The 25,371-nt window shown below is 44.0% G+C and overlaps 1 protein-coding gene across 1 annotated transcript in view; it reads right to left on the bottom strand.

The window, feature by feature from the left end:
* LOC126481724 (uncharacterized) overlaps positions 1 to 15,154 on the bottom strand; it is a 414,263-nt gene extending 399,109 nt beyond the window's left edge. The window contains exon 1 of the mRNA XM_050105677.1: positions 14,914 to 15,154. The gene's annotated coding sequence lies outside the window, so the exon portion shown is untranslated. The remainder of the gene's footprint in view (positions 1 to 14,913) is intronic.
* Positions 15,155 to 25,371: the final 10,217 nt, after the last annotated feature.

Here is a 25,371-nt window from a genome sequence, read left to right as displayed (position 1 = left end):
AAACAGTGAACAGCGACAGTGAACTACAAAAAAAAATTACAATCAACAAGTAAACCCTTAGCAATGACAATCAAAAACACTCCGAACTTATGCACCAACCTAATACATTTGTAGCGTGTGTAGACTTAGAGAAAGCTTTTTAAAATACGGTAGAACACACTCCTTGCACTTCTGAATGCAGCAGCAGTAAAATGCTGGGAGCGAAAGGTTATTTACAGCTTGCATAGAAACCAGTTGTCAGGTATAAGAATGGAGAGGTACGAAAACGGAAGCAGTGGCTGAGAATGGATTGAGACAAGGTTGTAGACAATGCTCGATGTTTTTCAATCCATGCACTGAGCAGGTATTAAAGGAAACGAAAGAAAATGTTGGAAAACGAATTAAAGTTGAGGAAGAAGAATTACGAGGGTTGACTGAAAAGTAATGCCTCCACCTTCGTAACTCTTCAACAGTTGGCAGCGTTTTTATGCGGCAGGTACTAGCTTGTTCCGTAGCCTCTTCTCTACAGATCCAGTTGGCGGGAAGGCTTAGCATTGAACGGTTGTGTTGTTACAGTGTAAAATATGGAACCCTGCGCAGACGGTCTGTCAATGCGATTTAAGTAACTTGCAGTCATTAAATTCTCGACAGCAGAAGGTGTCCCCCCAAAGGAGAATCATCAGAGGATGAAAGCAGTTTATGGATATTATGTAGATGTGAGTACTGTGCGCCGTTGGGGGAGTAAGTTTAAAGATGTTGAGACGGGAACATCTGACCTGCGGGACAAACAAAGAGTTGGGCGTCCTGTGACAGCAACCACCGAGTTTCCTCGATCGTGGAACACCAATAAATTCTGAGCATTACATCACAACGCTGCGAACTCTCAAACGACGGCTAACAAGGGTCCGAAAGGAAAAGGGATATGTTTTCCTGCAGCATGACAATGCCAAACCACACACTTCACGTGCCACTACAGCAGAACTTCAGAGACTGAATCTCACCACCGTACGGCATCCTCCACACAGTCCATATTCAGCACCGTCTGACTTCCATCTATTCCCGATAATGAAAGACGATCTGCGGGGACATCATTACGCTTCTGATGAAGACGTTAACTGGGAGACTGTGGTTGCAGAAATAGAGTGGCGACTTCTTCCGTGACGACTTCAGAAAACTTGTTCATCGTTGGCAGAAATGTATCCAATTCGCTCGTGATTATGAGGAAAAGTGAATATTGGTAATTAAAGATGACATTTTAAGGATTATTTCTGCATTTGATTTACTAAAATATTCCCATCCAAACTCAATTAACGAAGGTGGAGGCATTACTTTTCTTGCAACCCTCGTAAAAACTTTGAGATTTGGGGATTACATTGTAATTCTGTCAGAGACGGCAAAGGATTTGGAGGAGCAGTTGAACGGAATGGACAGTGTCTTGAAAGGAGGATATCAGATGAATATCAGAATAAGGAAAACAAGGCTGATGGAATGTTCTGGAATTAAATCAGGTTATGGTAAGGGAATTAAGTTCGGAAATGAGACACTGAAAGTAATAGATGAGTTTTGCTGTTTGGGCAGAAAAAGACTGTTGATGGCCAGAGTAAAGAGGATCTAAAATGTAGACTGGGAATGGAAAAAGACGATTCTGAAGAAGATAAATTTGTTAACATCAGATATACAGTAGATTTAACTGTTAGGAAATCTAAGCTGAAGGTATTTGTAGGGAATGTATCCATGTTTGGAAGTGAAAAATGGGCGATAAACAGTTCATATTCTATGGGTAAAGAAGATAATGGGCAAGGTGCACTACATCAGTAGCGTGTGCTTAAGTTGAGTGTCCAGTTGGCTCAGTGGTCAGCGTATCTTCCTAGTAAGCAGGAGGCCCCCTTTTGAATCCCAGTCCGCCACAAATTTGCAACTTTCCCCACTGATTTAAATCAATGCCCAATGGCAGTGAATGTCATTGATTCCTTTGCGTCTTGACTAACATTGTAGACAAGAAGAGAATAGAAGCTTTTCAACTGTATGCTGCAGAGGAATGCTGAGGATTAGGTGGGTAGATGAGGACGTACTGAACAGAATTGAGGAGACAAGAAATTTGAGGCACAGACTGAGAAAAAGTAGGGATCGGTTGGTAGAACACATTCTAAGACGTCAAAGGATCACCAATTTAGTACTGGAGTAAAGTGTAGGGCGTAAATATTGTAGAAGGGGACCAAGAGATGAATACAGTAAGCAGGTTCAGAAAGATGTTCATTGCAGTAGTTATTCGGAGATGAAGAGGCTGATACAGATAGAGCAGCATGGAGAGCTGCATCAGACCAATCTTCAGCCTGAAGATCACAACATCTACCGTGCGAACTGCTGGTTTTCATAAATATACAACTCTGAAGCGAATATAGCTAAATTCTGTACATTCCTTCTTCCGTTAATTTGAACATTTGAGAAAGTTATTCATATACCTCCTAAGGTGACAGTCTTGTAGAGGACCTGTCAGAGACCATTTTTTTCTGTCTTTCCTCTCGTAACTACCGCGTGAGGCGCAGTGGCGACTTGTTTCGCAACTGGTGGTCAAAGAGGTTGTCTGTGCTGTTGTATTTTGATTGTTACATAGCGCTGCCAGTGTGCGTTGCGTGGTCTGTCCTCGCCTCGACGCAAACGAAAACAAATGCAGACACAGCACTGCTCACGTCGGGGTCATTGTCCGCACCATGAGCCCGCCGGGCTCAGAGTGGTCCCACTGAGGCGCACTGAATAATTAAAAAAGAGGAAACATTTCTAACAACAACAGCTTGGGAGTTGAAGGGGATGTTGAGCTGAGAAATAATTGTAAAAAAAAAAAAAAAAAAAAAAATTCAAGCACTTGCATGCGGTATAATGCGATAATGGCACGGACATCTGTGGATCTGTGAGCTACCACTTGTCGAACTTGAAATGTGCCTTTTTGACAAGCGGCAAACTTAAGCTAGGTGAACAAAAGCTACACTCCTGGAAATTGAAATAAGAACACCGTGAATTCATTGTCCCAGGAAGGGGAAACTTTATTGACACATTCCTGGGGTCAGATACATCACATGATCACACTGACAGAACCACAGGCACATAGGCACAGGCAACAGAGCATGCACAATGTCGGCACTAGTACAGTGTATATCCACCTTTCGCAGCAATGCAGGCTGCTATTCTCCCATGGAGACGATCGTAGAGATGCTGGATGTAGTCCTGTGGAACAGCTTGCCATGCCATTTCCACCTGGCGCCTCAGTTGGACCAGCGTTCGTGCTGGACGTGCAGACCGCGTGAGACGACGCTTCATCCAGTCCCAAACATGCTCAATGGGGGACAGATCCGGAGATCTTGCTGGCCAGGGTAGTTGACTTACACCTTCTAGAGCACGTTGGGTGGCACGGGATACATGCGGACGTGCATTGTCCTGTTGGAACAGCAAGTTCCCTTGCCGATCTAGGAATGGTAGAACGATGGGTTCGATGACGGTTTGGATGTACCGTGCACTATTCAGTGTCCCCTCGACGATCACCAGTGGTGTACGGCCAGTGTAGGAGATCGCTCCCCACACCATGATGCCGGGTGTTGGCCCTGTGTGCCTCGGTCGTATGCAGTCCTGATTGTGGCGCTCACCTGCACGGCGCCAAACACGCATACGACCATCATTGGCACCAAGACAGAAGCGACTCTCATCGCTGAAGACGACACGTCTCCATTCGTCCCTCCATTCACGCCTGTCGCGACACCACTGGAGGCGGGCTGCACGATGTTGGGGCGTGAGCGGAAGACGGCCTAACGGTGTGCGGGACCGTAGCCCAGCTTCATGGAGACGGTTGCGAATGGTCCTCGCCGATACCCCAGGAGCAACAGTGTCCATAATTTGCTGGGAAGTGGCGGTGCAGTCCCCTACGGCACTGCGTAGGATCCTACGGTCTTGGCGTGCGTCCGTGCGTCGCTGCGGTCCGGTCCCAGGTCGACGGGCACGTGCACCTTCCGCCGACCACTGGCGACAACATTGATGTACTGTGGAGACTTCACGCCCCACGTGTTGAGCAATTCGGCGGTACGTCCACCCGGCCTCCCGCATGCCCACTATACGCCCTCGCTCAAAGTCCGTCAACTGCACATACGGTTCACGTCCACGCTGTCGCGGCATGCTACCAGTGTTAAAGACTGCGATGGAGCTCCTTATGCCACGGCAAACTGGCTGACACTGACGGCGGCGGTGCACAAATGCTGCGCAGCTAGCGCCATTCGACGGCCAACACCGCGGTTCCTGGTGTGTCCGCTGTGCCGTGCGTGTGATCATTGCTTGTACAGCCCTCTCGCAGTGTCCGGAGCAAGTATGGTGGGTCTGACACACCGGTGTCAATGTGTTCTTTTTTCCATTTCCAGGAGTGTATGTATGCTCCGTCTGAAGAAACCAAACGAGGACACATTTGGCGACACTGCATCTGGCAGGCATTACTTTAATAAGAAAATGTAAGGTGGCAGAATAAATGAGCGTCAGATTCGCACCTTACATTAGAGCTTTATAAATCGCAATGGGAAGGTGAATATGGAATCTAATTTAATTCGGCAGTAATGAACAAATTTGCCTCGCAGTATGTAATGCAAAAAGGGATGACACTCAATAGACAGTAATTAACACACCGTTCCTATAACGCATGTTTGAGTGGAAGGTGAAACAAGCAGTGAGAAGCGTTTTAGTATGGGTTTTAGAGGGACAAGGGCAGAGGCAAGGCCACGCTACAGGGGGTACCACAGAAACCACTTAAAGGGGTGTCCCAGGTGGAAAGTCAATGACCGACCAGGTGACTCAGGTGGGGAGAGCGAGTATAACGGCTCATCTGAGGGAGGACAGGAAAGAAAACTTTTAGAAAACCGCGTTTCGGAATTCCAAATGGATACGAAACAAGACCAGTGACACATTTTCGATCACGAGTCCAGCAAGTGCTAGACTCATAGAAGGGACAACATACGCATTTAGGCTTCTGGAACGGGCACAAAACGTCCGATTGGCGCAAACACGCTAGGAAGGAGAAAAGAGCCTACGTTTCGACGCAATTTAATGGTAGGGACGACATTGCGATTGGTAGAGAGTTTCCACGAAGTAAGATGAACGCTCCTACTGGTCGAAATGTCGTGACGTGAAGAACGAAAGAACCCAGGTGGGGAGACACTTCGGCTATGAGTAAGACAAGACAGAAATTTTCGGGGACTCTTCTCTGAACTGGCGTCAAGTGCAGAACGGAGCGCACAACGCTCTGTACGACGCAGAGGAGTAATTTGTGTGAACACTGCGTTCACAGCGGCTGCTATCCAGCTAGAAATTATCTGTAGCATCGATTAGCTCCAACTGTGGAGAAACGAACCAGCCAATTAGTTAATTGTTCTTGCGAGAACTGAGAGGTCACTATAATATGCACGCTGTTCCAACCATGCGAGTGTATATCGCCACAGTGTAAGACCAGGGATAAATACATGTTCTCTCGCCTAACGAGAAACATAGGGAAAGTTCCTGCTGGAAAATTTAGCAAAGGCGTAATTAGTTTTATAGGAATTTCAGCGGAAGAGAGCGGCCTAGCAGATGACAGCTTACCGCAGCTTAAGGTAAATACCGCATGGAGAGGCATAAACTTGTTGGTTCATCAGCTTGCGTCCACTGTAAACTCGAGCGACCTTGGGTAATTTTTGCTCAGTTTGTCACATAGCTAACCATCCACCGTAGACCTGATTTTAATCCTAAAAATAGTACCGAACTTTGAACCGGAACCGGACGATTTTCATAGCACTGACCGACATCATAACGTATAGGAACAATTTTGTAAAGAAACTTTTAGTTAAACTTTAATATTGTCGTGTTTAGGATAATTTAATCTTCTGAGAGTCAATATTTAATATTGTTGTGTTTAGGATTATTTCACTTTTTGATGTTGACGAGATACGTTATCCTGACAATTGTTTTTGTTGTCACATTGAAAACTGTGTAAAAGCGTGTATTTTTGTGGTAATACTGCGACATTAAACATGTCTTTTCAACTTACAGAGTTGTCCTAAATCCTAGAATAAGCAAACCATAAATATTGCACCTTAGAAAAACGTTGTCAGTTTCCTGACTTTGGAAGCATCACAGACAGTGTACTGGAAGTAACAGAATGACTGCACTGGATATCGGATTTAATAGCAAGTGTTTACTAGCCGTGAAGCCGGCCGGTGTGGCCGTGCGGTTCTAAGCGCTTCAGTTTGGAACCGCGTGACCGCTACGGTCGCAGTTTCGAATCCTAATTCGGGCATGGATGTGTGTGATGCCCTTAGGTTAGTTAGGTTTAAGTAGTTCTAAGTTCTAGGGGACTGATGACCTCAGAAGCTAAGTCCCATAGTGCTCAGAACCATTTGAACTAGTCGTGAAAAAACTCCACAAAAACCCACATGATTCTCGAGCTGCGTGCAAAAACGTTTGAGGCTTAGTGAGAACCGCTGCTTTTCAAAGCATCCTAAAAAAAATAACTACCCTGAGAGACAACGTAGCCATTTTTAAAAAAATGAGAAGCAACCTTCAGTTATGTGGAATATTCCCACCACAATGTGCTGAAAATACTACCGGAAGTCAACCATCAGTTTAAGAGAAGATAGCGAACGTTCATGCTTTTAGATGGATACGCATAGCGTTCTGTATTTCTACGCATAGCGTTCTGTATTTCTACGCAGATACACACATCCTAGCTAAAGAGTTTTAAGTCTTATTTGTTAGCCTAAGATTAAAGAGGCTCCGCCTTATAAAGAGATAAACATACCTGTTACTTTTAATTCTGTCAGTCTTCTAACTTTCGTTCCTGTAATAATGTGATTTACTCTATAAATCCGCGATGTGAAAGGAGGCAACGATATTTTATATTTCGTAAACTGTTAACGCACTTGAAGTCCGATTTAAATTTTAATGCTGTCATCTGACATATAGCTGGCTGCATTTGGACTGCTCGCCAATCCACACACACACACACACACACACACACACACACTGCCTCTGTGTGGCCACTTCAGCTGCCGAAACTAATGTGCCTGGCGGATTTCGGTGAGCACTTGCAGTAGGAGGAGGAGGATATTAGTGTTTAACGTCCCGTCGACACCGAGGTCATTAGCGACGGAGCGCAAGCTCGTGTTAGGGAAGGATGGGGAAGGAAATCGGCCGTGCCCTTTCAAAGGAACCATCCCGGCATTTGCCTGAAGGGATTTGGGGAAATCACGGAAAACCTAAATCAGGATGGCCGGAGACGGGATTGAACCGTCGTCCTCCCGAATGCGAGTCCAGTGTGCTAACCACTGCGCCACCTCGCTCGGTACTTGCAGTAGGACTTTCGCGCAGTTTGATTTCGCTTGCCTTACGGTAAGGATGGTATAAACCGACCGCTTAAAACCAATACAGATATTTTAGTTCCAAATAACCTGTATTTTTCGGATTTGTTTGATCTCCGATACAAGAGGTGTTTTTATGTTTTACTAATAACAGTGTAGAAAAACGGCAAACAATTAGTCATAGCAGGCGTGCTAAAATGTTTCGTTTTTAAATGAACTTATTTTGAAAGAAGAGTAATTTTTATTCGTAAAATTTTGTATTGGTTTGAAACATTGCGTCATTTTAGCAAAAAACAAGAAGAAACAATGGAACATTGAACATCTATAATTACATTTTTGTAAAACTGTATACCTACTAAGTTAAGAACATCGTTTTACACCCGAACCTCTCAATTCACCCGCAGTGGTTAGACACTGGACTCGCATTCGGGAGGACGACGGTTCAATCCCGCGTCCGGCCATCCTGATTTAGGTTTTCCGTGATTTCCCTAAATCGCTCCAGGCAAATGCCGGGATGGTTCCTTTCAAAGGGCACGGCCGACTTCCTTCCCCGTCCTTCCCTAATCCGATGAGACCGATGACCTCGCTGTCTGGTCTCCTTCCCCAAACCAACCAACCAACCTCAAATCATCCATACTAAACAATAAAAATAAAAAGTAGCTGGTCTGCTGGGAATGTCTACATAATATACGCTTATATGATTGTAGCCCTTTTAAACGGACAAATTAATACGAATAACAGAGATCTTCTAAGGCCCAAACAGCAGTATGATTTTTGAACAGGATTTCAAAAAAAGAAAAAAAATTAAAGTCAATAGGAGAATACTGGTGACTTTTTTTTTGTACCATTCGACCACTTATCACACTTCGAGAGAAGCAACAAACATTGGACGGACTAAGTTTTCTTTTATTTGTCTATCCAATTCAATATTTTGATTGTATGTATCTTGAAACCGACAAAGAGGAAACTTTTCGATCTTCGTTCGATTCTACGTTTATCACAGGAAATACTAGGAATAAAAAGCAGAAAGTCGGTTATTTCAGAAACCGACTATTGCGAGCGGTTTTAGTATTCATGTTGAACCGCCGCGGAAGAAAAGCGATATAACCGGAGACCAGTTGTTTGAGCGATATCCGTCATCCCTACCTCTGGTACTACGAAGCAAGTAGTCGAAAGACGCCCATTGGCGGTACACTGTAGAGAATTACGTGCCGTAAGTGAATGTTAAAAGTTTTTATGGAATTTTCGTAAGAGTTTGAGGCCGTAAGACTAATGTTTCTTTCGAAGTTTAACCGATTCAACGCAATACGATACGCAGCTTTGGGAAAATCCGTCATATAGAGGGATATTTTGAGATCAACGCAAAAAAATTGTTTCATTGAGATGAATAATTTTCGAGATATGACGTAATAAAATGGAAGCTGTTTTCCGCACGCTAAAATTTCAGCTGTTACAAAAAATTTAACGTAACTCTGTCTCTAACTGAAATTACGAGCAGATTTTTAACACGCTTAGAGGCATTATAGAATTCTATATCATACGCGAATTCCAGATCTCTTTTACTTGAGTTTTGTGTGAGATGTGGGCTACAAAGTGATTTTGTCTGGCCTTTGAGAGTAGTAGCATTGTTGCGGATGCCCGCAGACAGCACTTGTCGCTCCATATCGCAAGTTTGGACGTTGAAATGTCAGATGTAAACTAATTTTAGTCAGTCTACAGTGAAAAAGCGACTGTACAGTGATCTGTCTCTGATTAAAAACGCGCGCTGTGGAAGAGCCGGTGTTACCTTGTGTAACAGGTGTTCGGGCTACCTCGGCGGAAATGGTGATATATCAGTCCGTTTTTGCTTTCCAGCCGTGTTGTCAGTTTCCTTACACGATATTGCGACTACTTTCTGAGTATTTTCCGGCGCTGTCACAGGGCAGTCACTAGGGCGTCCCCAGTTTGCACATTGGAGTCCACACAGCGAGCACAGAAATGTTTTACTCGACTCCTATAGATGACAACGATCAAAATTGTCTAAATCTCGCCTAAAGAAAATTGAAACTCGGATGTAAAATAAAAACGTATAAATCAGCCGATAGGTGTTCCTTGTGACGTACCGCCGTAAGTTTAGCCGGCAACTGTCGAGTAGTGAGTGTACATATACTCTGTTCATATGACGTAAACAACATAAACGCGATGATAGATGGTGGTGGTAAGTTTCTATGGGACGAAACTGCTGAGGTCATCGTCCTTAGGCTTACACACTAGTTAATCTAACTTAAGCTGACTTACACTAAGAACAACACACATACCCATGCCCGCGGGAGGACTCGAACCTCGGACGGGGGAGCCGCGCGAACCGTGGCAAGGTGCTCAAGACCGCACTGCTTACCGCGCGGCACTCTTGTTTGTGATTAGAGTACTATGTCAGGTGAGAACGAAAGCATTTTATGCTTTCCGTCTGGTCAGCCAAGAAGCGTGCGGGAGTAATGGAGTTTTGCTGAATACTTGTCCATTCTCTTCAAAAATTAAATTATATTTGAAGCTATACTGTTTCTTTGCTCACTTGTTGTTAGTTGGTCCAGCTGGCTGGCCAGTGCTGTCCAAGTTAAATGCGCCGGTAAAGCTGTTGTCCCACATTATCACTCAGTCTATGTGCTGCCTACAGGAAAATTAGAGAGACCTTTGGAGATAAGAGAACCACTTGTATGAATATCAAGAGCTCAGATGGAAACCCAGTTCTAAGCAAAGAAGGGATAGCAGAAAGGTGGAAGGAGTATATAGAGGGTCTATACAAGGGCGATGTACTTGAGGACAATATTATGGAAATGGAAGAGAATGTAGATGAAGATGGGAGATATGATACTGCGTGAAGAGTCTGACAGAGCACTGAAAGACCTGAGTCGAAACAAGGCCCCGGGAGTAGACAACATTCCATTGGAACTACTGACAGCCTTGGGAGAGCCAGTCCTGACAAAACTCTACCATCTGGTGAGCAAGGTGTATGAAACAGGCGAAATACCCTCAGACTTCAAGAAGAATATAATAATTCCAATCCCAAAGAAAGCAGGTGTTGACAGACGTGAAAATTACTGAACTATCAGTTAAATAAGTCACAGCTGCAAAATACTAACACGTATTCTTTACAGACGAATGGAAAAACTAGTAGAAGCCGACCTCGGGGAAGATCAGTTTGGATTCCGTAGAAATACTGGAACACGTGAGGAAATACTGACCTTACGACTTATCTTAGAAGAAAGATTAAGGAAAGGCAAACCTACGTTTCTAGCATTTGTAGATTTAGAGAAAGCTTTTGACAATGTTGACTGGAATACTCTCTTTCAGATTCTAAAGGTAGCAGGGGTAAAATAGAGCGAAAGGCTATTTACAATTTGTACAGAAACCAGATGGCAGTTATAAGAGTCGAGGGACATGAAAGGGAAGCAGTGGTTAGGAAGGGAGTAAGACAGGGCTACAGAAGAATGCTGAAGATTAGATGGGTAGATCACATAATTAATGAGGAAGTATTGAATAGGATTGGGGAGAAGAGAAGTTTGTGGCACAACTTGACCAGAAGAAGGGATCGGTGGGTAGGACATGTTCTAAGGCATCAAGGGAGGGCAGCGTGGAGGGTAAAAATCGTAGGGGGAGACCAAGAGATGAATAGACTAAGCAGATTCGGAAGTATGTAGGTTGCAGTAGGTACTGGGAGATGAAGAAGCTTGCACAGGATAGAGTAGCATGGAGAGCTGCATCAAACCAGTCTCAGGACTGAAGACCACAACAACAACAACTATGTGCGTGGAACACAGCGTAAAACGTACCTTTACTTTCGTACTTGACTGTATTGGACTCAGCTCGGTTTCCGCCCCACGTGAAACGAAATCGGATGAGATTCAGGCAAAAGCGGAAGGATAAATGGTTCATTCATATGATGAACACGGAATAGTCAATGTGTAGGGAGAGAATGGTCTGTGCCTCATACCAGCGATACGTTCCCTGGAACTAGATCTGTGTAACAACCAGTTGCACGCCAGCTGACATAAATAGGTGAATGAAGCGGAGTGCGGCTCACCATTCAACGCAGACGCCGGGCCGTCGCGGTGCAGCAGACAGTAGTCAGCGGGCGGCTCACACAGGTTCCTGCACGCCGCGCGTGCGTGGCTATCTTCTGTCTGCCGATCACGTGACGGGCTACGCTCCTGACGTCACTTCGCGGAAAAACGTCCGCACGTCGCGCTTCCTCTTCACGGTCGCTACGGCGCCCGCTACGCAGGTCACACGCTGCCCGACGGTTAAGGTCACGGAGCGGCCATGTCCCCTTCAAGTTTTTGGCGGGATCGAGAAGGTTAGACTCTATTTTCTCGAGGAGCGTAACGTCGCGAGTACTGCATGCTCTGTCCTCAGTTTTAGGAAAACCAAACAAGTTTTACGAATATACTAAATGAGGGGAGAAACGTTCTCTTACATTCAAGTCACGGTTGCAAAATACTAACAAGAATTCTTTACAGACGAATGGAAAAATTGGTAGAAGCCGACCTTGGGGAAGATCAGTCTGAACTCCGTAGAAATGTCGGAACACGTGAGTCAATACTGACCCTACGACTTATCTTAAAAATAGATTAAGGAAAGGCAAACCGACGTTTCTACCATTTGTACACTTAGAGAAAGCTTTCGACAATGTTGACTGGAATTTCAAATTCTGAAGGTGGCAGGGGTAAAACACAGGGAGCGAAAGACTATTTACAACGGTTCAAATGGCTCTGAGCACTATGGGACTCAACTTCTGAGGTCATCAGTCCCCTACAACTTAGAACTACTTAAACCTAACGAACCTAAGGACATCACACACATCCATGCCCGAGGCAGGATTCGAACCTGCGACCGTAGCGGTAGCTCGGCTCCAGACTGTAGCGCCTAGAACCGCACGGCCACTCCGGCCGGCGGCTATTTACAATTTGTGCAGAAACCAGATGGTAGTTGTAAGAGTCGAGGGGCACGAAAGGGAAGCAGTGGTTGGGAAGGGAGTGAGACAGCGTTGTATTCTATCCCCGATCGTATTGAATCTGTAGATTGAGCAAGCAGTAAAGTAAAACAAAAGAAAAATTCGGAGTAGGAATTAAAATCCATGGGGAAGAAATTAAAACTTTGAGGTTCGCCGATGACATTGTAATTCTGTCAGAGACAGTAAAGGACCTGGAAGAGCAGCTGAACGGAATGGACAGCGTCTTGAAAGGAGGATATAAGATGAACATCAACAAAAGCAAAACCAGGATAGCGGAATGTAGTCGAATTAAATCGGGTGATGCTGCGGGAATTAGATTAGGAAATGAGACGCTTAAAGTGGTAAATGAGTTTTGCTATTTAGGGAGCAAAATAACTGGTGATGGTCGAAGTAGAGAGCATATAAAATGTAGACTGGCAATGGCAAGGAAAGCGTTTCTGAAGAAGAGAAATTTGGTAACATCGAGTATAGATGTGTCAGGAAGTCGTTTCTGAAAGTATTTGTATGGAGTGTAGCCATGTATGGAAGTGAAACATGGGCGATAAATAGTTTAGACAAGAAGAGAATAGAAGCTTTCGAAATGTGGTGCTACAGAAGAATGCTGAAGGTTAGATGGGTAGATCACATAACGAATGGGGATGTATTGAACAGACCTGGGGAGAAGAGAAGTTTGTGGCACAACTTGACTAGAAGAAGGGATCGGTTGGTAGGACATATTCTGAGGCATCAAGGTATCACCAATTTAGTATTGGAGGGCAGCGCGGAGGGTAAAAATCGTAGAGGGAGACCAAGAGATGAATACACTAAAGAGATTCAGAAGGATGTAGGTTGCAGTAGGTACTGGGAGATGAAGCTTGCACGGGATAGAGTAGTATGGAGAGCTGCATCAAGCCAGTCTCTGGACTGAAGACAACAACACGAAATGGGGAGAGAAACGTTCTCTTACATTCTCGAGATGATCCTTGCTGACACTGAAAAAAATTACAAGCACTGAGCACAAAATGAAATAAATTCAGGAAAACAGATATACAGGGTGAAGAAAAATGCGGGCACTCGGACTTCGAAGCGCGGTCCCTCAGTTACTAGCAATGCAAAAATGTCTGTCACAACATTTCGTCCGGCGCATATTTCGGGCAGTAGATTGATGTTAAAAATTAGCAATCTGGCAACACTGTAATCACGTGAACGGTATCTATGTGTCAGGAAATGGTGGTAGTGCTGTGCAGTTGGTGCAGTGGATAGCGTTTTGGTTAGGATGCAGGAGGTCGAGGGTTCGAGTCTGGGTTAAGGCTTATTTGCTTTTAGTTGCTAAAAGTAGTCTGCGTGGTACGGTGTATGATGTCTTAATCGTTGTGTAGTGATTACAGTGGGTCGTCTACAAAACTTTTGTAATTACGTACTACGAACACAGAAATGGAAACACAATCGTTTTCAGTAGTCGGCTTTTAAAAAAATATTTTGCAGGTCGTGGACGCGAATTGTTTCGCGCCACTGCATCTACTAGATTCCAAACTTGTTTTGTGTGTACCCTCCGCAAATGGTCCCATCGATTAATACGAAGTATTATTCTAGCCATGTTAAGGCCCATTACATTTCTTTAGGTCCTTATGTCACCAGTTGGGCTAGCAACGTGATTTGCAAATAATTTCGATGGGCTCATTCGGGGAGTGTACACAGAAAACAGGTTTGGAATCTATTAGATGCAGTGGTGGAAATAGCCCGCGTCCAAGACGTGCAAAAGGTTTTTTTAAAAGCTGATCAATGAAAACGATTGTACTTCTGTTTCTGTGTTTGTGGTAAGTAACTGCAAATATTTTGTAGAAGACCAGCTATAATCCCTGTATGACGATTAAGACGCCAGATGTCGTACCACGCAACTACGTTTAACAAATAAAAACAAATACGTCTCCACTGAGAAACCAATCCTCGACCTCCTGCATGCTAACACAAAACGCAATTCATTGTACTAACCGCACAACACTCATCTGTTTGCCGACAGAGGTAGTTACCGTTGATGTGATTCAAATGGTTCAAATGGCTCTGAGCACTATGCGACTTAACTTCTGAGGTCATCAATCGCCTAGAACTTAGAACTAATTAAATCTAACTAACCTAAGGACATCACACACATCCATGCCCGAGGCAGGATTCGAACCTGCGACCGTAGCGGTCACTCGGCTCCAGACTATAGCGCCTAGAACCGCAAGGCCACTCCGGCTGGCCGTTGATGTGATTACAGTGTCAGACTGCCAATCTTTAACGCCCATTTACTGCCCGAAATATGCAGAGGACGAAATTTTGTGACAGACATTTTTGTATTGCATGTATGTGAGGAATCGCACTGCCTTGTCAGAGTGTGCAAATTTTTTCACCCTGTCCATGTCAATTAACCTTTAATGACTCATTCAGTATATGTAAGAAGCACAAATATACATTTAAGAGTAAAGTACCTAGATCACCCAAAGCACTGAAAACCGGAAACACACGCATCACATTTGCAAAACCATATCAGAGAATCACAATTCCACTAGCATGAAAACACCAGCAAGTAGTAATCATAACTGGTAGATAGCTACTACTCACTTTTTACAACCCAAAAAAGATCCACTACAGAAACTTTAAGCATCAAAATTGACACACGATACCTTTCTCACTTGAACACATGATTTTTTTGAATCTATAAGCTTTGCCTCACATTTCTGATACATATTTTGCATGTTTGACATTTTGCATGTTAGGTACAAACATGAAGCTGAAAGGGCTAGATAGACACAGAATATGCATAATATACACGGTCCAGTCACATTGTCCTAACCACAGCCCAAGTTTGACTTGAACGCGCAATAACCACTTGCAGCTGGCAGGTCGCAGCACTAGTATTGGAGGGTATATAAACAAAATGTGTCGGCGAACGCGGAAAACATTGCAGTCGTCGTAATGCGGTACTGGTGCGACTTATCTGACGTCGAAAAGGTCATGACCATTGGCCTTCGGGCCAAGCGTGGAAGCATTTCTGCAACAGCAATGTTTGCATGGCGCCATGTTTAAAAAAATACCGTACGAGGCAAAATGGTGCCATTCAAAGCTATGCAAAACCGGCACCGAGGCAGCTGTCGTTCACAACTGGTGACAGAACACAGGAGTAAACGACGGCTGCGGAGAACGTGCTTCGGCGGCGCGGTTCTTTCCGTCCCTTTACGACGGACCTGCACCTACCTGTGAACATTGTCTCAGCAGATCATCAGTAGGGAAGCCGAGTGAAACCTACTGTACTTCGACGTGAACCAGGCTGCAATTAAAGTCACTAATCTACATTTCGGGAGAATCACGAAATGAAAGGTTGGAAATTTTGTCCTCAATTAATATATTCTGAAACTTAGGTGAACAAATATCACTGCCAAGCCCGTGCTAGTCTTAACACAGTCACTCACAATTCCTTTCACTCACGTTAGCAAGTTTATGGTGTTGAATTTCCCTAAAACGTAATAGCTACAAAAATACTAATTGTTTTTGATTGAGAACGCTCGCTAAATATTAAGTCTGTCGGTACCAAATGCAGTCACAGTTTTTAGCCACCGACCTGCTCAATACGCCACGCGGAATATATGTCTTTTCTCGTCACAAAATTCACTTAAAAATTCCGAAATTTCTACACACACATCGGAATAATTATGCCGTCACTTTCCAACACTTTTGATGTATGAAACACTGCTAGATCCGGCAACTTATCATTTTCATCGGAACTACTACTGCACATGTCCGATCTCTTTCATGGCTAAGCTTCGACTCTTCTCTAGAACACTCTAAGTCTTCTTTACCAGCAGAGGAAGGCGCGCGAAGAATATTGCTTTACCATTGGTCAGTTTACTTAACAGACAATAGCAAAACAACATTCTCCCGCGTCAGTCCGCGCTTTTCATCCATAACCAATCGCAAAATAGTAAACCTCACGACTGAACTTTTTACCGGCGTAATTATCTAATATACTGCAGTTTTGTTTATGCATAAAGTTATTTACTATTGTACCCGAATTAACTTTCCCTTTACCATAAACTTACTTTACTAAACTATTCTACAAAATCTCCTTTGTCCATAGCCATACGTCTTCGAAATGTTCCCACACTAAATCCTACTACATAACTCGTTAAACATTTATCTTCATATTAACATTAATCCACACTCACGCATCATTCATACTGCTAAAACACATTTATAACATTTTACATACATAACACATAATAACACTTTATGCAGACATAATAACGATTTATGGAAATACTAGAACAGTTTATGAAAAACATTCCATTACTTCAGTGCACTCTACTGGGCACAATCGAAACTAAATCAGTCCCCTATCTAATACTGTCCTCTATCGGCTGATACATAAACTACGTGCGCATCCAGTCTCGCGTCACCATTTGTCACTATTCAGCTGTGAGACACATATCCCACTTAACCGCCTCCAAGGCAGGATCGTTATACGGCGCTAGGCCTCAGTGCGGGCAAATAGACACACAACTTTTAGACAACTGACCGCCCAGGTGAACCAAGGGGTTACCAACAGTGAGCCCAAAACGACCGTTCAGCGAATACTGGGCCGTAAGGGCTTCTGCAGTAGGTGCCTGATTCACGCACCCGTGGTGACTGCTGTCCATCAGCGACGAAAGCTGGAATTTGCACGCCAAAGTATAAAATTGTTCACGGAAATTCAGGAATACTGAAGTACAGGTCTCTAAGGAATGAAATAAACAGGAAGTGCAGGGAAGCGAAGACGAAAAGGCTGCACGAAAAATGTGAAGAAATCGAAAGAGAAATGATTGTCGAAAGGACTGACTCAGTGTATAGGAAAGAACAACCTTAGGTCAAATTAAAAGCAAGGGTGGCAACATTAAGAGTGCAACGGGAATTCCACTGTGAAATGCAGAGGAGAGAGCGGATAGGTGGAAAGAGTACATTTAAGGCCTCTATGAGGGGAAGATTTGTCTGACGCGATACAAGAAGAAACAGGCGTCGATTTAGAAGAGATACGGGATACAGTATCAGAACCAGAATTTAAGAGAGCTTCGGAGTGCTTAAGAGCAAATAAGGCAGAAGGGATAGATAACTTTCCATCAAAATTTCTGAAATCATTGGGGAAGTGGCAACAAAACGACTATTTATGTTGGTGTGTAGAATGTATGAGTCTGGCGACATACCAACTGGCTTTCGGAAAAATATCACCCACACAATTCCGAAGACTGCAAGAGCTGACAAGTACGATAATTATCGCACAATTAGCTCAATAACTGATGCACCAAACTTGCTGACAAGAATAATATACAGAAGAATGGCAAAGAGAATCGAGCATTTGTTAGATGATGATCAGATTGGCTTCAGGTAAGGTTAATGCACCAGAGAGGCAATTCTGACGTGGCGGTTGCCAATGGAAGCAAGACGAAAGAAAAATCAAGATACATTCATAGGATTTGTCGACAACAATGTAAAATGGTGCAAGATGTTCGAAATTCTGAGAAAAATAGAGGTAAGTTATAGGAAAAGACGGATAACATACACTACTGGCCATTAAAATTGCTACACCACGAAGATGACGTGCTACAGACTCGAAATTTAACCGACACGAAGAAGATGCTGTGATATGCAAATTATTAGCTTTTCAGAGCATTCACACAAGGTTGGCGCCGGTGGCGACACCTACAACGTGCTGACATGAGGAAAGTTTCCAACCGATTTCTCATACACAAGCAGCAGTTGACTGGCGTTGCCTGGTGAAACGTTGTTGTGATGTCTCGTGTAAGGAGGAGAAATGCTTACCATCACGTTTCCAACTTTGATAAAGGTCGGATTGTAGCCTATCGCGATTGTGGTTTATCGTATCGCGACATCGCTGCTTGCGTTGGTCGAGATCCAATGACTGTTAGCAGAATGTGGAATCGGTAGATTCAGGAGGGTAATACGGAACGCCGTGCTGGATCCCAACGGCCTCGTGTAACTAGCAGTCGAGATGACAGGCATCTTATCCGCATGGCTGTAACGGATCGTGCGGCCACGTCTCGATCCCTGAGTCAACAGATGGTGACGTTTGCAAGACAACGACCATCTGCACGAACAGTTCGACGACGTTTGCAGCAGCATGGACTATCAGCTCGGAGACCGTGGCTGCGGTTACCCTTGACGCTGCATCACAGACATGAGCGCCTGCGATGGTGTACTCAACGACGAACCTGGGTGCACGAATGGCAAAAAGTCATTTTTTCGGATGAATCCAGGTTCTGTTTACAGAATCATGATTGTCGCATCCGTGTTTGGTGACATCGCGGTGAACGCACATTGGAAGCGTGTTTTTGTCATCGCCATACTGGCGTATCAACCGGCGTGATGGTATGGAGTGCCATTGGTTACACGTCTCGGTCACCTGTTGTTCGCATTGACGGCACTTTGAGCAGTGGACGTTACATTTAAGATGTGTTACGACCCGTGGCTCTACCCTTCATTCAATCCCTGCGAAACCCTACATTTCAGCAGGATAATGCACGACCGCATGTTGCAGGTCCTGTACGGGCCTTTCTGGATACAGAAAATGTTCGACTGCTGCCCTGGCGTGCGCATTCTCCAGATCTCTCACCAATTGGAAACGTCTGGTCAATGGTGGCTGAGCAGTTGGCTCGTGACAATACGCCAGTCACTACTCTTGATGAACTGTGGTATCGTGTTGAAGCTGCATGGGGATCTGTACCTGTACACGCCATCCAAACTCTGACTCAATGCCCAGACGCATCAAGGCGGTTATTATGGCCATACGGCCAAAGGTGGTTGTTCTGGGTACTGATTTCTCAGGATCTATGCACCTAAATTGCGTGAAAATGTAATCACATGTCAGTTCTAGTATAATATATTTGTCCAATGGATACCCATTTCTTCTTGGTGTAGCAATTTTAATGGCCAGTAGTGCACAATATATACAAGAGATAAAAGGGAATAATAAAAGTGGATGACCAAGAACGAAGTGCTCGGATTAAGAAGAGTGTAAGGCAAGAATATATTCTTTCGTCCATTCTATTCAATCTGCACATCGAAGAAGCAATAATAGAAATTAAAGAAAGGTTGAGGTGTGGAATTAAAATTCAAGCTGAAAGAAAGTCAAGAAAAATTACAGAATCTGCTGAACGGAATAAACAGTCGAGTGAGTGCAGAAAATGGATTGAGAGTAAATCGGAGAAAGACGGAAGTCATGAGAAGTAGCAGAAATGAGAACAGCGAGAAACTTAACATCAGGATTGATGGTCACGAAGTAGATGAAGTTAAGGAATTCTTATACCTAGGCAGGAAAATAAGCAATGGCAGACGGAGCAAGGAGGACATCAAAAGCAGACTAGCACTGAGGAAAAGGGCGTTACTGGCCAATTAGGTTGGCTGATAAGATAAGGAATGAGGAGGTTCTGCATAGAGTCGGAGAGGAAAGGAATATGTTGAAAATACTGACAAGGAGAAGGGACAGGATGATAGGACATCTGTTAAGACATGAGGAAATGACTTCCATTATACTAGAGGGAGCTGTAGAGGGCAAAAACTGTAGAGGAAGACCAGAGATCGGAATGCATCCAACAAATAGTTGAGGACGTAGGTTGCAAGCGCTACTCTGAGATGAAGAGGTCGGCACAGGAGAGGAATTCGTGGTGGGCCGCATCAAACCACTCAGAAGACTGATGATTTAAAAAAAAAAACAACTGAACTTCCACTGAGTGGCGACACGTGACCTTTTAAGATGAATCACGTTATATACTGACGTTTACAGGCCTACAACGGTCGTCGGAAGGGTCCAGGCCAGAGGAGGGAGCTCTGTGGTCAGGGGAATGTTTTCGTGGCATTCCCTGGGTGATCTCGTCATTCTGGAAGGCACGCTGGATCAACGCAAGTATGCATCTATCCTTGGGGGACCATGCACCCGCCTACAAGGGGTTTGTAGGAATCTATGAACAGGACGATCCAACGTGCCACAAAGCTCGCAGTGTACGTGAGTGGTTCAAAGAGCATCAGAATGAGTTTACCGTACTCCTGTAGTCCTCAAACTCCCCGGATTTAAATCCAGCCGAAAATCTGTGGGACCGTCTCAACCGGGCTGTTCGCGCCATGGATCCCCAACCGAGCAACGCAGTGCAGCTGCCCACGGCACTGGAGTCGACGTGGCTCCACCTTCCAGAACCTCACTGACTCTCTTCTGCAATGCGCGTTGTGAAACGTGAGCATTCAGACTTTTCCGACGTTAATACGACTGCACCGCGTCACATAAGGTAATGTCGAATTAATTATCATTAAGTATTTAAATTGTTCGAAACTTGTGGTTTACAATCTTCTTCAGACCGTAAAGTCGGAGATATTTCCCTCAATTTTATTTCTCGTCTTGAAGGTACCATTCCTTTCTTGTACCAAACTTAAAAAATTCTCACAATTCATGTTTTGCCTGAAGGTACGTCGCCCTATTGGAGGAATCCAACCAAACCGACTTGAATTCCGCCAACCGTCGTCCGCTATCAGTTCGTTCTGGTGTTGAGATGGGTTGCTCTGAGCCCATGCTCATACCAGCGCTCTGATTTGAGAAGATCGGTCATCTTCGGCCGATATCGATCGTCAGCGAAATTCCCGGGTGCCGGCGCCACAGTGATCGCAGCTTAAAGCCACTAAACTGCCTTTAAAATTCACATTTTCTGCAGGTCTGATGCTATGGAAGGCAGCTGGCGGTAATTCTCTGAAGCTACGTTTCTCAATCGTTTTCTCTTTAGGCCACACCAAAGTACTTTTCAAACTTTCACGCCGCCGCTAAATGTGATGTTTTCTCTTAGATGCAAAAAAGCAAACACATGAAGTAGAAACAATAAATTTGTTTCATTATTATGCGCATGATCACACATGCTGTGGGACTTCTTGCAAACTGGGCTACTCCAAGAAATGATTTGGTGATAAGTTTTTTATGTTCTAGGACCAGTGGTCTAGGGGTAGCGTCGTTGATTCATAATCAAAAACGTCTTCGGTCCCGGGTTCGATCCCCGCCACTGCCTAAATTTTGATAAATAATCAGCATTGGCGGACGAAGACTTCCGGCATAAGAAGTCAGCCTCATTCTGCCAACGGCCTTGTCAAAGAGGGCGGAGGAGCGGATAGAGGTTCAGGGCACTCTCTTGTCCTAGGGGTGGGAAATTGCCCCTAAAGGCGGAAGAATCAGCAATGATCAACGACATGAGGATGCAGAAGGCAATGGAAACCACTGTATTAAAGACACGTAACGTGTATCCACAGGACATGTGGCCTGTAATTGAAGAAGTGTCATGATGATCTCTCCATTGGCAAACGATTCCGGAATAGTCCCCCATTCGGATCTCCGGGAGGGGACTGCCAAGGGGGAGGTTACCATGAGAAAAAGATTGAATAATCAACGAAAGGATAACGTTCTACGAGTCGGGGCGTGGAATGTCAGAAGCTTGAACGTGGTAGGGAAACTAGAAAATCTGAAAAGGGAAATAGGAAGGTAGGGCAGAGGGTGTGTTACTGTGAACAGTTCAGTGACCGGGTTGTTCTAATCAGAATCGACAGCAGACCAACACCGACAACGATAGTTCAGGTATACATGCCGACGACGCAAGCTGAAAATGAACAGATAGAGAAAGTGTATGAGGGTATTGAAAGGGTAATGCAGTATGTAAAGTGGGACGAAATTCTAATAGTCATGGGCGACTGGAATGCAGTTGTAGGGGAAGGAGTAGAAGAAAAGGTTACAGGAGAATATGGGCTTGGGACAAGGAATGAAAGAGGAGAAAGACTAATTGAGTTCTGTAACAAGTTTTAGCTAGTAATAGCGAATACCCTGTTCAAGAATCACAAGAGGAGGAGGTATACTTGGAAAAGGCCGGGAGATACGGGTAGATTTCAATTAGATTACATCATGGTCAGACAGAGATTCAGAAATCAGATACTGGATTGTAAGGCGTACCCAGGAGCAGATATAGACTCAGATCACAATATACTCGTAGTAGTGATGAAGAGTAGGCTGAAGTTCAAGACATTAGTCAGGAAGAATCAATACGCAAAGAAGTGGGATACGGAAGTACTAAGGAATGACGAGATACGTTTGAAGTTCTCTAACGCTATAGATACAGCAATAAGGAATAGCGCAGTAGGCAGCACAGTTGAAGAGGAATGGACATCTCTAAACAGGGCCATCACAGAAGTTGGGAAGGAAAACATAGGTACAAAGAAGGTAGCTGCGAAGAAACCATGGGTAACACAAGAAATACTTCAGTTGATTGATGAAAGGAGGAAGTACAAACAAATTCCGGGAAAATCAGGAATACAGAAATACAAGTCGCTGAGGAATGAAATAAATAGGAAGTGCAGGGAAGCTCAGACGAAATGGCTGCAGGAAAAATGTGAAGACATCGAAAAAGATATGATTGTCGGAAGGACAGACTCAGCATACAGGAAAGTCAAAGCAACCTTTGGTGACATTAAAAGCAACGGTGGTAACATTAAGAGTGCAACGGGAATTCCACTGTTAAATGCAGAGGACAGAGCAGATAGGTGGAAAGAATACATTGAAAGCCTCTATGAGGGTGAAGACTTGTCTGATGTGATAGAAGAAGAAACAGGAGTCGATTTAGAAGAGATAGGGGATCCAGTATTAGAATCGGAATTTAACAGAGCTTTGGAGGACTCACGGTCAAATAAGGCAGAAGGGATAGATAACATTCCATCAGAATTTCTAAAATCGTTGGGGGAAGTGGCAACAAAACGACTATTCACGTTGGTGTGTAGAATATATGAGTCTGGCGACATACCATCTGACTTTCGGAAAAGCATCATCCACAGAATTCCGAAGACGGCAAGAGCTGACAAGTGCGAGAATTATCGCACAATCAGCTTAACAGCTCATGCATCGAAGCTGCTTAGAAGAATAATATACAGAAGAATGGGAAAGAAAATTGAGAATGCGCTAGGTGACGATCAGTTTGGCTTTAGGAAAAGTAAAGGGACGAGAGAGGCAATTCTGACGTTACGGCTAATAATGGAGGCAAGGCTAAAGAAAAATCAAGTCACTTTCATAGGATTTGTCGACCTGGAAAAAACGTTCGACAATATAAAATGGTGCAAGCTGTTCGAGATTCTGAAAAAAGTAGGGGTAAGCTATAGGGAGAGACGGGTCATATGCAATATGTACAACAACCAAGAGGGAATAATAAGAGTGGACGATCAAGAACGAAGTGCTCGTATTAAGAAGGATGTAAGACAAGGCTGTAGCTTTTCGCCCCTACTCTTCAATCAGTACATCGAGGAAGCAATGATGGAAATAAAAGAAAGGTTCAGGAGTGGAATTAAAATACAAAGTGAAAGGATATCAATGATACGATTCGCTGATCACATTGCTATCCTGAGTGAAAGTGAAGAAGAATTAAATGATCTGCTGAACGGAATGAACAGTCTAATGAGTACACAGTATGGTTTGAGAGTAAATCGGAGAAAGACGAAGGTAATGAGAAGTAGTAGAAATGAGAACAGCGAGAAACTTAACATCAGGATTGATGGTCACGAAGTCAATGAAGTTAAGGAATTCTGCTACATAGGCAGTAAAATAACCAATGACGGACGGAGCAAGGAGGACATCAAAAGCAGACTCGCTATGGCAAAAAAGGCATTTCTGGCCAAGAGAAGTCTACTAATATCAAATACCGGCCTTAATTTGAGGAAGAAATATCTGAGGATGTGCGTCTGGAGTACAGCATTGTATGGTAGTGAAACATGTACTGTGGGAAAACGGGAACAAGAGAATCGAAGCATTTGAGATGTGGTGCTATAGACGAATGTTGAAAATTAGGTGGACTGATAAGGTAACGAATGAGGAGGTTCTACGCAGAATCGGAGAGGAAAGGAATATGTGGAAAACACTGATAAGGAGAAGGGACAGGATGATAGGACATCTGCTAAGACATGAGGGAATGACTTGCATGGTACTAGAGGGAGCTGTAGAGGGCAAAAACTGTAGAGGAAGACAGAGATTGGAATACGTCAAGCAAATAATTGAGGACGTAGGTTGCAAGTGCTACTCTGAGACGAAGAGGTTAGCTCAGGAAAGGAATTCGTGGCGGGCCGCATCAAACCAGTCAGTAGACTGATGACAAAAAAAAAAAAAAACAAAAAAAAAAAAAAATGCGCGGAAGATTACAAGACATTAAAAGTCTCGCGACGTACGTGGCATGTATTCGCCTCACACCAATGTGTCGCGACGCGGCTGTGTACAAACGCTGGTCTAGAGCAAACGTTTTTTGAAATATTGGAATTTATTTAGTACTATAAACTAACATTTCATTCAAGGTAAACAAGTCGTATGTAGACAATATTCATAAATTACTAAATCCAGACAGTCGTCAAATATATGCAATCAGCCCTGTTACTGACTGGATGTTCAATTTCATTAACATATCATACAACTTTTCTTCTGGTGATCACCCATAGAAAGTGGCTTCATTTTGAAAGTGAGAAAAACTCACGTGATGTGCCTGTAAACGTACCTTCCTCTCTTACTCTTACACCTCCTGATTTGTCGAATATTTCCTTTTGGTGATCTACTTTGGGACCGGAGAATGAGGTCGAATCGATGAACCGCACAATTTTAACTCAAATACTATTTATTAATGAAGAAGGCAATGCCACTGACCACATACATAAAACTACGTTCTGACTGTTAATATGTGCCAAATTACACTCTGAAATAGGGAGGGGTTACAAATAAAAAAAAATTTTGTGCACCGGTCACCTGTTTATTTTGCCACTACGCATTCACACCGTTATCTTCAGCTGGAGAAATTTTTATTTACATAGCTGGTTTTGGTGAAGAGTGAGGACGTCTTTAAACGGTAGCGTACCAAGAGCAGTCTAGGGATCGTAATTAGAGGTGTCGCCGCGGTGTACCTTCCGCCGTCAAGGGATGTGGTGAGAAGAAAACAATAGCGGGATCTTTTTTATTTAAAAAAAATAATCCCGGGACTATCCTACGTC

The sequence above is a fragment of the Schistocerca serialis genome, chromosome 5 (assembly GCF_023864345.2).
Source record: "Schistocerca serialis cubense isolate TAMUIC-IGC-003099 chromosome 5, iqSchSeri2.2, whole genome shotgun sequence".
NCBI lineage: Eukaryota > Metazoa > Arthropoda > Insecta > Orthoptera > Acrididae > Schistocerca > Schistocerca serialis.
The sequence above is the reverse complement of the archived record's forward strand: the minus strand, read 5'-3'. Positions and strand labels throughout refer to the sequence as shown.